The sequence below is a fragment of the Miniopterus natalensis genome, chromosome 2, assembly GCF_054644295.1.
Source record: "Miniopterus natalensis isolate mMinNat1 chromosome 2, mMinNat1.hap1, whole genome shotgun sequence".
Lineage (NCBI taxonomy): Eukaryota > Metazoa > Chordata > Mammalia > Chiroptera > Miniopteridae > Miniopterus > Miniopterus natalensis.
In genome coordinates this window covers 83,003,644-83,016,858 of record NC_142082.1, presented here as the reverse complement: position 1 = coordinate 83,016,858, position 13,215 = coordinate 83,003,644, and the positions used below count along the sequence as shown (strand labels likewise).

The window sequence follows — 13,215 nt, the reverse complement described above, 5'->3', positions numbered from 1 at the left end:
AGCCCAGTGACCCAATGGCTGACCTCAGGACCAGCTGCATTGGATAATGATCCCCTGCTCTGGTGTTAACCAATCAATCAGTGGAGACCTAGACTCCACTGAAGGACACACCTGAAAAGCTGCTGAATATGCCCTTGAGATCCTCCCCTGGGACCTCCCCTAAGATCCCTGTCATTAGAGAGTGGATAAAAATCCTCAGGACTGAGGGCCCAGTGCTAGCTCTCTCTGGAGTGCACCAGTGCCTTTCCTCCTCTCCTTATGTTGTAGGCAGCGGGAATGGTACTGGGTGTTAGACTCATGGGGTCAGACCCGCTCATCCTGATGTCAGCCATGGCATTGCCCTGCCTGACCTTGCTGCTTTTCTGGGCCTGGAGTTGAAACACAGCTGAGGCCTGAATGTCATCTTTAGTTTGACCAAAACTTTATCTCTGTGGTCAACAGACCTGAGGCTTTGTTCCTGAGATTTTTTGATGTGGGTCAAAACTTCATTGTCTCGAGGGCTTAATGCTTAAGGGAGTGGTTGTGCAATGGGTTGTATGGGAGTCATATGAGGCTATTCTCCAGCCCCCTTGTTCCTCCTCTAAGGGGATCTACCACATGACTAACAACATGCCAGGAGAGGAAAGGTCAGGGGAGGGTCTGAAATGCATGACCAATGGTATGAAAGGTTAGTGGGTCTACACCGCATGATCAACAAAATGCTATGAAAGGAAAGGTCACCCTTGGGGTGAGGTCCTTGTTTTCCCAGGTTTGCCCATTGCCAGGTACCCAGGGCTTTCTGCCCTGGTGACCTTCCATACCTGGCCTATCATGCCTACTCTGTTCATGCCTGTCTGCCTACTACAGAGGGAGAGGGAAATGAAGAGTTGTAATTTAATAAATATGGAGTTTCAGTTTTGCAAGATAAAAAGTGTTCTGGACATTGATCACACAACCTTGTGAATGTTCTTAACAATGCTGAAATTACAATTAAGATGATAAATTTTTATATTATGTGTATTTTAGCACAATTTAAAATGTTTTAGAAGATAGCTTTACTATTTCTTATCTCTTTATATATCTGCTCTTTCCTCCTCGCTAGAATACAAATCTCTTCGAGGCAGAAAACATGTCTTACATCTACAGCATCTTTCAGAACCAAAAGCCAGGATCTGAGCAGTAAGACTGTGCTTATGGGAACCCTACAAATGAAGATCTGAAATTCTTAATATTTCCCAGTATCTATTACAGTGCCCTATATAGAGTAAGTGATCAATAAATGTTCATTTATGGTGATGATAAAGTCCCAAAGGATTCTTTAACCCTTTCTCTTTCTCCCAGTAGTAGTTACAGGGACACAGTGGGCTCTAGCTGAGTAGCCATTCTTCTCACATTCTAGGAATGTGTCTGCCACATCCCATCCCACATAAATTATTTAGACTTTGACTAGGAACCAGCTCTGTGTTCCATGAAAGGAATCCAGAAATATCTCTGAATACCTTGAGGTGCGTAAGGGAGTACCAGGGATTTTGCATTTGTCATTTCATTGTACCTCATAGCAAACCTCATTATTAAACAAGGCTTACAATTGAAAAAATGGAGAGATTAAGTAACTTTCCCACCAAAACACATGCAGTGAATGGCAGAGCTGGAGTCCATTCTTGCCCATAGGTCTCCAGTGATCAGTGGAACCACTCCTACTGACGTGGTAGGTGAATCCAGAGGCAACCAAACCAGGAAATGGGGATGGGGGCTCGATTAAGGCCCTCCAACAGACTGTTAGGTGTCCTGGCAGGGTAGGCAGCACCCTTGGTCTGGGTTCATCTAAGTACCAATTTCACTAGGAAGAGAAGATGATTCTTACGCGTCATCAGCATGCTGAGATTCTTGGAAGTAACTGAAAACAACTCCATTTCTTGTTAGCCAAGCAAAAGGGCCTGAGCCTCTCAGTTATACATAACAACGAGGCTATTTGGTGATTCAGTGCTTTCTGGAATAGTAGTTGATTTATACACATACTGATCTTCTGGGGCTTTGGCTAGTTATGGATGCCAGGCCTACGTTCCATTCCCCCGAGCCCTATCTTCACATGTGAACAGCTTAGTGAATTTACTTTCAACCACCAGAGGGCGCAGTGGTACCATTAAAGCTGCTGTGATGACAGGGTTCGGGGGGGAAAGACCCACATTTGTTTTGTTGGGGTTTTTTAATTTTGCTGGAGGTGGGGGTTGGTTTTATAACAGATTGTTCTAATATAAACTCAAATGGGATTGTTCACAACAGAAGCCTGTTTCAATCCCCTTATTTTGCTAATGAGAAAATTAAGGCCAGAGAACTTGAGGACTTCAGTTGCTCAAGGCCACAGGTGGGTGGTGGCCGAGTGTATCACTCCAGGCTTCCCCAGCCAGGCAGGGAGCCACTCACAGCCCAGAAAGAACGCAAGAGGACTCAGGGCACGGAGCTCCGCTGTGCCATACAGGATTGCCGAAGAAAAGTCGGCATTGCTTCTAGGCTTGAGGGACTTGTGATGTAATAGGAAAAAATAATAAGCACACAACACAGGAAGAGCACATAGGACTCCGTGTCCAGAAGTGCTTGACAATTGAAGCTGTGCAACCCACCAGAGAGTGAGCTGTGTGGACATAACAGTGCCACAGAGATCAGTTCAAGAGGGCTTTATAAAGTTCGCCTGGCTGCCTTTGTCTTCATGGATAGCTCCTTGGCATCCACTAATAGTTGACATAGTACAGTTCATCTCGTTAGTGTCTTATAAAAGATCCCCCTTAAGTGATTATTAAAACCATATAGGATCATGAAGATGACTGATGCAAGTGGCCCTCTGAGACAAAGAACCATAAAAGAGCAGCTAAGCAATCTGTATTCCAAGCTGTAACATCAGTCCTTGGGTTCAGGTACTGAGTTTGTGTGTCTATCCTTGGCAGAAACATGGTCTGCTTTAACTCTGAGCTCCTCAAACTTTGAGCTCCTCAGGGCAGTGTGTACACTGAGGAGCTCTGTATACCATCGAAGGCTGATGCTAGAGCCTATTGCTATTGAAGCCAGCCCACCAAGAGACAGAGCCTTAGTACAGATGATCTGGGCCAGTCTAACATTCACAGACACATTCACATTTTTAATTTAATTTAATTTTTGCTATATTTAATCATGATCATTCTAATAGCTGTGGTCAGTGTAATTTTATATCTTTTCTTAGATAATAAACTTGTGTACCTTTCCAGAATAATGCAGTAAATAAACAGGACAAATAACAAGAGGCTGAAGCTACTGAGAATGTGTAAGAAAAATTTCCTGGTTATCAAACATAATCCTTGGTCTCAGGCATCTATTGTCAGTGTCTCTGCCATAACCAAGGTTCACCTAATGAAGAAGCACGTGATTTGCTTCTCTTTTTTTAAAGGGATGCAACCCATTTCTTCTAAATGCATAAAACAAAGACATTTTAGCTGGACAATAAAAGACAGTTATGCTTTATCATTCATAGAAATCCTGTTTCTTTTGAAAAAATTTTAAAATATATATATATATATATTTATTGATTTCAGAGAGAGGAAGAGGGAGAGAGAGAGAGACAGAAACATTAATGATGAGAGAGTCATCATTGATCGGCTCTCTCCTGCACACCCCCGACTGGGGATTGAGCCCACAACCCAGGCATGTGCCTTGACAGGGAATCGAACAACAATCTCCTGGATCCTAAGTCGACGCTCAACTGCTGAGCCATGACCAGCTGGGCAAAAAATGGTTTTTAACTTATAACAGACAGCACATAATAAGCTTAATAAAAGAAGAATGGAAATGGGAATAAAGGGTCAAAAGAAAAATATAGGAAATACAATGTTGCTAACATGGTTTGATATTTGAGTATAAAACGTGTCTCTGAGCTTCCCAGAGGCCAGTGCAAAAGTGGAAACAAAAGAAATGTATAATATCTTTAGCAAACAGAAGAAAGGATGTGGATTTTAAAAAAATTTTCCCTAGAAACCAAATCTAAAATGAATTTCTACATGTAGAGATTCATACGCATGTCTTCAACTGAAGAAATGATAGGCAATATCCCCTATGCGAGCTTTTGCACAAATTGAAGGTGGTAAGAACTGACATTAAAGCTCAACTCAGTAAAATTAATTTTAGGCTAACATGGACAAACTTCTGAAGAAAAACTTAGAAGTCCACCAAATGGAGGCATGGAATGACAGATGTCTATTCATTGACCTCTCTGTGCCTGGGGCCAGGTGTGCCTTGGGCACAGACACCAGGCTGTTTAAGTGCATCCTCTGGCAGGCTTGGTGCACAAACAGAGGATGTCTAAATGTGCATGTGTAACACAGCTTTATTTCGTAATTTCATTTCTGGATTGAATTTTGAGCAGATGTTCATTACTCTCTTTTTAAAGGTAAAGGCAATGAAAATGCTGTGATTTTTAAATTAAATGAGCACTTGAAAAATATCAGCTTTGTTTGGCTTCAGGTTTTGCTTTTTCTCATGCTCTGTGGTTCTCTTCTAGGCAGCAAAATAGTTCATTGAAAACTCAGTATACCTACTGCCTCCTCGCTTCTAAAAAAAAAAAATTAAAAAATTAAAAAAATCTGTGGAAAGTCTCCACTAACTAAAACAAAGAAGTTCTTCACAGTTTGGTTTTATTTTTAAACGATAGCCATTTACTTATTTTTAAGCATTTATAATAGGTTAATCAACACCTTTGTATCAGTTTCTAACCTGCTTAGTACTGTGTTGGGTATTAAAAAAGATAGTGTATTTTTTCTGTTCTCATGAATATCACACTCTTGTTGGAGTAGAAACTAAAGCACATGTTACAATTAAAGGACTGGTAAGTAATAATGTGTCAGAATCCCAAGTGCAAATTCAAACGAGGAACCTTCATGAAAAGGAGTGAGCAGGAAAAAATTCATGGTCTTTATCTGTCACATCTTTCTTCATGCCTAAAAGAATAAGAAATATCTAAGCAGCTTACTGCACTCAGCTCTTCTCCATCTGACAAATATTTATCCAGATCCCCAACTTTCACTGTGGCTCCTTGTTTCCTGTAGGACCGTTTTTGTTTTTTTTTTAAAAAAATCTTTGTTTAAAATGTTGAACAGCAATAAAATCTTGCACACGAACAAGACACTGGGAACTGCACAGAACCAATGTCAACTCACAAGCTCCTCATCTCACGCACGGATTCCTGAGCACATTCTCGCATTCTTGCTTTTAATCCTGCTTTGGCTGGCTTCACTCAGACATCATCTTTTGTGCAGAAAACCAGGCACGTTTCTCATCAACATTAATCCTGTTCTCAGCCAGGTGTGTAGCCACAGAGCACACAGCAACAGGATGAGATGAGCACCCCAGGACATGAATCTATGCAGAGGAATTTCGGCCCAGGCTTCTTACACATACAGCTGGGACGTTGGCCGTGTCAGAGATGTACAACCTAATTATACATGAGGCTGTCTTTTGAATTGAGGATATGTGTCTAAGTGCACAACTACATACAAACTTTAGCCCATATGTATACACTACTCACATACATAACACAGACATGCCACACACTGACAAGCTGGCTAGCTATGAAAGGACAATTATAGTTCTTATGATTATGATCTTGTTGCAACTTTAGACTCATCAAAAATGTAACAACCAACTAAGGAAAGAATCACTACTTTTTTCCTAGTGTATTTTTACTTTCTCAAATTTTTATGATCACTGTCTAAGAAAAGAGTAACTTCTGGTTACCAAAACAGTATGTTGATGGCAGTGTGGCTACCAGCTTTGTTAGCTTCCCTAATAGCTCTCCATTGAGACTCCTTGACAATCCAGGGGACAGAGACCAGGCAGCAGCAGCAAAGATTTAATTTAACAGATCTGGACTTCAATAAACAGACCTGCTATAGTCTCTAGCATCAGTCCCTATCAGGAATTATAATGTACTTTACTATGTATATTTTACATACTTCAAAGGCTGACAATGACCGGCCTTCAATTGTCTGACAAGCACTTACTCAACACCAGCTGTGGCCTTGTTCTAGGCCACGTGGATAGGCTGATTAACAAATGGTCACTGCCTTTTGGGCGGTCACTGTTTTATAGGGGAACTCTAGAAGCAGGAAGGAAGGAAGGAAGGTCTCAGAGAGGGTGGCCTTTGTACTGAATCAGTCTTTAAAGATAAATTGGTCAACAGAGTTGGAGGGAAAAGAGGGTTTGGAAGATGGACCTTTCAGAAAAAGCAAATCACTTGAGCCAAAGCACGAGCACAGGAAAAGCCAGAGGATTTGAAGAATTGTAAAGCATTTTGCGTGGCTGAGTCTAAGGAACACGAGGGGGCCTTTTGAGAACTACGGTCGGAGAGGTAATGAGGGGCCAGACCTGTGTCACACAAAGGATCTCTTCTGCCACTCAGAGGAATCTGGATTTCTTCCTGTAGGCATAAGGAGTCCATTGAAGGGTTTTCAACAGGCAGCAAAGTAATTATATTCACTCTTTGGAAATAAGACCTGATTAATTACTAAGCTCTTATTTCTTTCTTGTATATTCACCATCATTTTATTGTTTGGTCTTTAGACTCTATTACTGACTGAAATAACAAAGTGATGGGAGCTAAGAGGCTGTGCCACTTCACCTTCCAAAGTCTCAGTTTACTCTGCTTTGAAAATGGTTATTGTATTATCTGCTTTACCTGACTAGTTTGGTGTAAGATTAAAGTAAAATAAAGTCAGAGAAACTAGCTTTTGGTACTATTGTCACTGATATGCCTGTTGGACTCCATCAGTTAGCCAGTAGCAAGCAGATTACAGATAAATCAGTATTTACAATTGGACCAATTATAGACAAAATAAAAAAATATTAGGCCTAGCACAAACTTTATCAACCATTGAGTCTTTCATTTTATTTTTATTTTATCTGTGTCCCAATGCAGGTATTCTGACTTCATTCATTAGGAATGTAGCCTGGTAGGATTTTTAAAAGCTGTCCAAGTAACTTGAATGTGTAGTTAGATTTGAAAACTATTATTCCAGTGTTAGGTGGCTTTAGAGACAGATTACTTTAAATTCTCCAAAAACACATAATTCATATTCTACCTAGACTGTACTAAAACATGCAGAAAAAATAAAGGAAGCTAATAATATCTGTTAAGGGTAAAAAATATATGCACATTTGACCAAGTAATCCCACTCTTGGGATGTATCTTTGAGATATGAAAATGCCAATGCATAAGGATGTCTGTACAGGGATATTGTTGCATGCATGCACAAAAATAGAATCAAAGGGATTATGCATCAATGGAGCGATTATTGAATAAACTGGCACATCCATAAAATAAAGACTCTCAGATTTTTCCAGTTGACTCAGGAATACAAAACACTTCTTTAAAAAAATACTTTTATTGAGTGAAAAAAATAGCCAAAGAAAGATAAATTAAAAGCCAGTTTTATAAAACAAATAATGACCAAATACTCCATAAGTGTGTATCCTTGTCCATATTTATATTAAACCTAAGCGTAAGCAATCAGTGGAAAAATAATGTTCAATTTCATTAGTCTTTTCTTTAGAGTCTATGGAGGAAAAACAAATCTATGTCGAACATAATAAATTCGATTTAGTTCAAATTTGGCTGCTGTCCATTTGCAGCAGAGATAAACTGGGGTGAGAAGACGCAGCGACGCTGGCAAGGGGGCGCTGAACGAAACAATCTTCCATTCGCGATCAAAGGAGCGGCGCAGCAGCGCCAGTCGGCCAGCGCGGGGGGCCGCGGGGGCCGTGAGGGCGGGGGGAGAGGGGGGCCGCGGGGGCCGTGAGGGCGGGGGGGGGGGCCGCGGGGGCCGTGAGGGCGGGGGGGGGGGGGCCGCGGGGGCCGTGAGGGCGGGGGGGGAGGGGGGGCCGCGGGGGCCGTGAGGGCGGGGGCGGAGGGGGGGCCGCGGGGGCCGTGAGGGCGGGGGCGGAGGGGGGGCCGCGGGGGCCGTGAGGGCGGGGGGGGGGCCGCGGGGGCCGTGAGGGCGGGGGGGGGCCGCGGGGGCCGTGAGGGCGGGGGGGGGGGGGCCGCGGGGGCCGTGAGGGCGGGGGGGGGGGGGCCCGCGGGGGCCGTGAGGGCGGGGGCGGAGGGGGGGCCGCGGGGGCCGTGAGGGCGGGGGGGGCGCGGGGGGCCGCGAGGGCGGGGGGGGCGCGGGGGCCGCGAGGGCGGGGGAGGGGCCGCGGGGGCCGTGAGGGCGGGGGGGGAGGGGGGCCGCGGGGGCCGTGAGGGCGGGGGGGGGGCGCGGGGGGCCGCGGGGGCCGTGAGGGCGGGGGCGGAGGGGGGGCCGCGGGGGCCGTGAGGGCGGGGGGGGGCGCGGGGGCCGTGAGGGAGGGGCCGCGAGGGCGGGGGCGGGGGGCCGTGAGGGCGGGGGGGGGCCGCGGGGGCCGCGGGGGCCGTGAGGGCCGCGGGGGGGGGGGGGGGCCGCGAGGGCGGGGGCGGGGGGCCGTGAGGGCCCGGGGCCTTTAAGGAGCAGGGATAAAACCAAAGCAAGAGCTTCAAGGGAGGAGGGCGCGGGAGCTGAGAGAATCAGCGCAGGGGGGCCAGTTGGAGAACCGCGTGGGCGCGGACCTGCTGGTTCACGTGGGGAAAACAGTGACCACGTGGTAGCCTCCCGGTGGGGGGATGCGCCCTTGGGAGTGCTTTTTATTTTTTATTTTATTTTTTTAATCCTCACCCAAGGTTATTTTTTCCATAGCTTTTCAGAGAAAGCGGAAGGGGGAGAAAGACACACACACATTGATTGATTGATGATTGATTGATTGATTGGTTGATTGACTGACTGATCGCCTCCCGCTGGGGAGCGGGCCAACCTGGATTAACCTGTCCACGGAATCCACCCCGCGACCCTTCGGCCCTGCGCCGGGCTCTAGTCGCTGGGCCAAACGGGCTCGGCCCTTGGGAGTGCTTTTTAAAGCAGATTTGATCTTCCACAAAGAAACGGCCCTTCTTTGCAGGTTCGCGCCGCCTTAGGTGCACACATAACAGGGTGGCTGTGACGGCCCGGCAGCTTCGCGAACACGCCGGAGGAGGGACAGGACATGAGGAATTCCCACAGACGCCGGTGCCACATTGGTCACGTGGGCATCTTCTGGGCATTTCCAATCTATGCAACCCCTTTGGTGACTGGAGCCTTAACGCTTCTGAGTTCTGAGGGCTTCTTGGGATCCCCTTTCTCCTCAGACTCCAGGATTTCCTTCAAAACCAGGAATGAAGTGGACGACTTCGGGGGCTCATTTAACTCCGGCTTCTCCTGAAGCACCTTGTACACTTCAGATTCTTTGTGGATGACAGTCCACTTGGAGACTGAACATGCTCTAAGGCTCTGCCATTCCTCTCTGGTCCACTGGCTGCTGTCCTGGACTCCAAGGCACCCTTGAAGTTGGGGATGTTTCGAGAGGAGAAGAGGCCAGGGGGTTGTTGTACGGTTTGTGATGACCCTGGGGGCAGAGCTGCAGGCAGGCGATGCAGTGACCTGCATGGCACTCCGGTTGTGGGCGCTTCCTATGTGCAGGGCCTCTTGCGGTCTGGAGGCTAAATTCATCTTGTATGGATGACATGTCCCTTCTTCTGTCACTAAAGGAGAGCCGGGTGGAATAAACTCGTACAACAAAGAAAGCAAGGAGGAGAGATAACAGAAGATGAGAAATTCCAACAAATTTCCAAAGGACAAAGAGCAGATGGGCAGGGCAGCAAAGAGAGCTGGAGCCCAGAATGTAATTGTTGTGGACACTGTAAGATGGACCTCATCTTCCCCAGGGAGGCCTGTGGAGTCCCGGGCCTCAGAAATGGCCAGTGTGCAAGAGAAGGTAGAAAACAGAGGGAATGATTGAATGTGTGTCTAGGTGACAGCTGTGTCAGCCGCCCCTCTCCCAGTCCCCTCCCCACCTCCTCCAGAGCACATGGAAGACCAACATTGCCACAATTAAAAATAATATCAAAGGAAGTTTTCATAAAAGAAACTGTACCAGTTAACTTAGGAAGATGTAACTCTGTCATAAATACTTCATTAGGTAGTACTCCTCCCAGCATCCTGAAGCCAGGACTGACTCCAGCCCAGGCGCCCCATGCCAGGGCTCCTCAACTGATCTGTGGTGAAGAATCAGTTGTTTTATTAAAGAAAAATTTAAACCATTACAGACTGTTACTTTTAAAAGTACAAAACAAATGAATTACTAGGAAAGTAAAATTGTAAAGGCAAAGACATATAAAGTACAAGCCAAAATGTTTTATTATTAGATCCAGGAGACACAAGATCACATTTTAATCAATGTAACCAGAACAAAATTAAAATAGGAAAAAAAGAATTAGGAAAATGGTACACATTTGTTGAAAGTGTGCATATAGAAAATTAAAATAGAGGATTATTGTTAACATTAATAAGTTTCTGTCATTCTGCAGTTGTACCTAGAGGTTATGAAAGAAATAGTGACTGCCTCCATGCAAAAATCCTGTAAGCTTTGGATGAATAGCATGTATAAAAACACTGAAAGTTCTTATTGTAAAAAAAAAAATGAGCCCAATTTTTGCTTTTAAAATTATTCAATTCATACTGGATTATTGACAGTGCTATTCACAGAGGATAATATATATCTAAACTGTTTCCATGTATTTTAATTTTTTTGAGATATACTTTACATACCCCCAAATGTGTCATTTTAAAGTGTACAATTCAGTGGTTTTTAGTATATTCACAAAGCTGTGCAACCATCCACACTAGTTCTAGAATATTTTCATTCCTCCAAATGGAAACCTCATACTTGTTAGCAGTCGTTCCCTAATCTCCCTTCCCCCCAGCCTCCGGTAACTACTGACATACTTCTTGTCTTTATGAATTTGTTTATTATTGACATTTCATATAAATGAGCTAATACATTATGGGGCTTTTTTGGTCTGGCTTCTTTCACTTAGCATAACATATTAAAGGTAAATTCATGTTGTAACATGTATCAGTACTTCATTCCATTTTATAGCTGAATAATAGCCCATTATGTGGATATGCCACATTGGTTTATTTGTTCATCTGTTGATGAGCAATTGAGTTGTTTCCATTTTTTGACTGCTTTGAACAATGTTTCTATGAACATTAATTTACAAGTTTTGTGTCAACATACAGTTTCAATTCTCTTGGATATATCCCTATGAATAGAATTGCTGGGTTATATGGTAATATTGTGTTTAACTTTTCCAGAAACTACCAACTGCTTTCCACAATGGTTCAATCATTTTACATTCCCACCAGCAATTTATGAAAGTTCTAATTTCTCTACATTTTCACCAACACTTGTTATTTCTCTTTTAAAATTATTATTACTATAGCTATTCTAGTGTGTGTGAAATGGTATCTCATTGTGGCTTTGATTTGCATTTTTCTAATGACTAATAATATTGAGCATCTTTTTATGTGCCTATTGACCATTTGTATGTCTTCTTTGATAAAATGTCTATTCAAATCATTTGCCCACTTTTAAACTGAGTTATCTTTTTACCGTTGAGTTGTAAGAGATCTTTATATATTCTGGGCAATAGGCCCTTATCAGATACATGATATACAAATATTTTTTCCTATTCCATGGTTTTTTTCACTTTCCTAATAGTTTTTTCGATACACAAAAATTCCAATGTTGATGAAGTGTTTGTCTTCAGTTACTTGTGCTTTGGGGTCATATGTAAGAAACCATTGCCTAGCCCCAAATCATGAAGACTTACATACATGTTTTCTTCTAAAACTTTTATAGTTTTAGCTCTTAAATTTAGCTATTTTATCCATTTTGAGTTAATGTTTGAATGTAATGTGAAGTAGGGTCCAAATTCATTCTTTTGCATGTGGCTATTCAGTTGTCCCAACATCATGTATCGAAATACAATTTTTTCTTCATTAAATGGTCTTGGCACCTTTTGTTAAAAATCAATTGACCATAGATGCAATTGGTTCATTTCTGGACTCTAAATTCTATTCCATTGTTCTTTATGTCTATTCTTATTTCAGTACCACACTGTCTTGATTACTACAGCTTTGTAGTAAGTTTTAAAATTGAGGAATATGAATCACCAACTTTGGTGGTGTTGGGCTTTTTTTGTAATTGTTTTGGCTATTCTATGTCCCTGGCATTTCTGTATGAATCATCTTGTTAGGATCATCTTGTCAAGCTCTACAAAATCAGCTGTAGAGATTTTGATAGGGATTGCATTGAAACTGTAGATGAATTTGGATAGTAATCCCATCTTGACAATATTAAGCTTTCCAATCCATGAACATGAGATGTTTTTAAGTTTATTTAAGACTTCTTTAATTTTTTTCAACAATGTTTTGTACTTTTCAATACACAAGTCTTACACTTCTTTGGTTAAATTTATTCCTAAATATTTTATTCTTTTTTTAATTCTATTTTAAATTGAATTGTTTTCTAACTTTCATTTTGGGGCTGTTTAATTGCTAGTGTAAAGTACAACTAATTTTTCTTTTTTGGTCTTATATCCTACATATTTACTAAACTAATTTATTAGCTCTAATAGATTTTTTGTGGATTCTTTAGGGTTTTCTGTATATAAGATCTGTCATCTGCAAAAATAGATAGCTTTCTTTCCTTCTTTCCAATCTGGATGCCTTTTATTTCTTTTTCTTTCCTAATTGCTCTGGTTAGAACTTCTAGTGCAGGGTCTTGTTCCTGAACTTAGTGGGAAAACTTTCTATCTTTTACCTTACATATGATGTCAGCTATGGATTTTTATAGATGACCTTTATCAGGATGAGGAAGTTCCTTTCAATTCCTAGTTTGTAAAGTGTTTTTAATCATGAAAGTGTGTGATTTTGTGAACTGCTTTTTCTGAACCCATTGAGGTGATCTTGTGAGTTTCTTTCTTTGTTTTTTCTGTTAATGTGGTATAATACAGTGATTGATTTTGTATGTTGGACCATGCTGGAGAGAGATTTCCTTAAACAACCAAAGCCAATAAACCTCTTATAAATCTTTCAGGGGCCTCTATGTGCATGTTGGGTTATCCCTTACCAGGCAGTTTACTACTCTGCCTTAGTCTTCACTTACTGTTTGTGCAGAGCATCAAGATCAATTAGAGGTGAGCACTTAGACTTTCTTAAGCAAGACTATAGATCTACATATGCTCATGCCCTTTTGAATTCTCAAGAACACGTCAAAGCTTTTCAAAATCCCTCCAAACATCCCTCCAAACACAGTTTTTCCATTTAA

At 42.7% G+C, this 13,215-nt stretch overlaps 1 pseudogene; it reads right to left on the bottom strand.

Moving 5' to 3' along the window:
- Positions 1–4,878: 4,878 nt before the first annotated feature.
- On the bottom strand, positions 4,879–10,039 carry LOC107526938 (PDZ and LIM domain protein 1 pseudogene; annotated as a pseudogene).
- Between the last annotated feature and the right edge of the window lie 3,176 nt (positions 10,040–13,215).